The sequence below is a fragment of the Cynoglossus semilaevis genome, chromosome Z (assembly GCF_000523025.1).
Source record: "Cynoglossus semilaevis isolate Cse_v1.0 chromosome Z, Cse_v1.0, whole genome shotgun sequence".
NCBI lineage: Eukaryota > Metazoa > Chordata > Actinopteri > Pleuronectiformes > Cynoglossidae > Cynoglossus > Cynoglossus semilaevis.
The window spans coordinates 13,863,549-13,866,251 of record NC_024328.1 but is presented as its reverse complement, the minus strand read 5'-3'; positions in this window follow the sequence as shown (position 1 = coordinate 13,866,251).

The window sequence follows — 2,703 nt, the reverse complement described above, 5'->3', positions numbered from 1 at the left end:
GCCTCTTTTATTGCTCATTTCAGTGCGATAAAGACGAGGCAACGCGCCTCCTCAGCCAGAGAGCGGCCGTAATGAATTCATAGGCTGTAGAGGCCTTGATCCTCCCCCCAATCGCCACTAGGGGAGGGGTAGTATTGTTTGGGAGTATATAGGCTTGTCTATTACCTACACACACACTCGCACGCACACCGCTACAACAGTAACAGAAGGTGGCGAGTCTGCAACAAAGGCAGCCATGAAATTCAATTATCAGCTTCTGAGTGTGAGTGTGTGAGCGTTTCTCGTTCTCTGAATTAGCGTCTCACTTTTCAGAAAATCAAAGGTTATAAAATCCATACTTTTTTTTTACACTGAATTATTATCTTGATTAAAGCCATGTTTTCGTACAGTCAAAAAGTTCTCAGACAGACGTTAGCGTGGCTACGTTTGTCGAACTGTGACTTTGAAATTTTTTTTTTATCAAAAATTAAGCCCAATATTGAACCAAGTTTGAATTCAAACCTGAATTAAAACGCTGTTTCCCAAAGACTGGGTCGCGACCCTCAGGTGGGACGCAAACATTTTTTGGGGGGTCATCTCGCATCATGTTTCCCAGGAGTTTACGAATAATGTCTATTGACTGGGTCGCGAAGGTTTGTGACTTTTAAAAATATGGGTCCCCAGAAAAAAATTGGGAAACACTGGTTGTGACCTGGTGCCAGAGACTTTCTCCCAGAATTCCACAAAGAAGGAATTCTCTGACGGAATCACGAAGAGTTCAGACTGAAATTTGAGATGAGATTTTTATAAACTGACTTTGTTTTTGTTTTGTTTTTCTTAGGGCTTTTCGACTTTCCTTCAAACATAGTTTGCAGCTTTGTTAAACTTTAGAATCTATCTCTTACCACAGGTGGGACCAAGTCATTGCTTTGCAAGTCACAAGTGAGTCTCGAGTCTTTGCACTCAAGTCCGAGTCAAGTCTCTTCTGGTTGTGATGAGCCTTCTGTTGTCTGCGGCTAATGCTGTACAGCTAGCTGTAGGTGTGCCGGGCAGAGGTGGGACCAAGTCATTGCTTTGCAAGTCACAAGTGAGTCTCGAGTCTTTGCACTCAAGTCCGAGTCAAGTCTCAAGTCAAGACAGGCGAAGTCCGAGTGGGGTTCAAGTCAAGACTGAAAAGCGTCAAGTCAAGTCCCAAGTCTTGCCGTTTCTGTTTCGAGTCCTTTTAAAGAAAATAATAATATATTTACACAGATCAGTGCCAATCGTTTTTTGTTGACCACCTCGTAGTTTTTAAATCCGAACAACACAATCTTTGGTATCATTTTCTCTCACCCGCGCGTTGTTTGACAGCTCTTTCTCATCGGTTGTGGGGCAATTTAATTGACTCGATGCTATCTCGTCAAAACGACGTGAGTCTCATTTGATCGGATGTTGTGCCGACAGCACATACGCGATGAGAGATACAGAGCACTCCTTAATAACTTACTTCATAATCTTCAGGTTTGGGAGAAAGTATCGAGTCTTGTCGAGTTAAAGGGCTCAAGTCCGAGTAAAGTCACGAGTCACTGACGTTAAAGGCAAAGTCGAGTTGCGAGTATCTTCCCATTTTGTCAAGTGGAGTCTAAAGTCGTCAAAGTGATGACTCGGGTCTGACTCGAGTCCAAGTCACGCGACTCGAGTCCACGCCCAGATCTAGAACTTGAACTTGAAAAATATCAGCCGTTGATGAAAGTCGCGAACTGAAGTCTTCAAAACATCAACCTGAAAATATCTGTGTTAAATCACGCTAAGGTTTTTTTTTTTTCAAGGTTTTTTCTCCTCATTGTTCCGTCCTCAGAGAAACAGAGCGCGGTATCAGTGTTTGCCCGTCACCACAGTCTTGTTAGCGGCTGACAAATTAGCATGTATTCACATGGCTCCCTCCTCCTTCCTCCCTCCTCCTTCCTCCCCTTTCTTCCTCTTCCCCCTCCGTCCTCCACCATATTGTTCTTAGTTCTCCTTCACTCGCCGTCTGACTTTTCTTTCAGAGGTGTCTAACATCACCGCAGCAGGTACTGAACACCAGCTGCTCTCTCTGTGTGTGTGTGTGTGTGTGTGTGTGTGTGTGTTTTGAGGGTCAGCCCTTAAAAATGTGTCCATCTGCCTACAAGAACTCCCACAGCTGTGGCCTCTCAGTGTGTCTGTGTGTGTGTGTGACTAATGAATGTGTCGTGTATTCATGTCCGTTAAAAGTCACGGTGTATTAGCTGATCTTCACTCAATTATGTAGCAGTTAGTTGCCCTGTGTGTGTGTGTTTTACCGGTTGAAGTGCAGTAAATAGAGAGGAAAAAGTGTCCACATATATTTCTTATTTTGTATATTTTTCAAAAATGTATCCTGCAATATTTCACGATATAAATATTACATATATACAGTATAAAGTATTTCTATATATACATATACAAATATGCACTATATATTTATATACTGTATGTATATATGTCTATGTATGTATATGTAGATATATAGATATCTACATATACATACACACACATACATATAAATATATATATATATACATACAGTATATAGTGGATATCCACATATATGAATATCCATCCATCCATCCATCCATCCATCCATCCATCATCAACCGCTTATCCGAGGCCGGGTCGCGGGGGCAACAGTCTGAGCAGGGACACCCAGACTTCCCTCTCCCTCGACACTTCCTCCAGCTCTTCTGG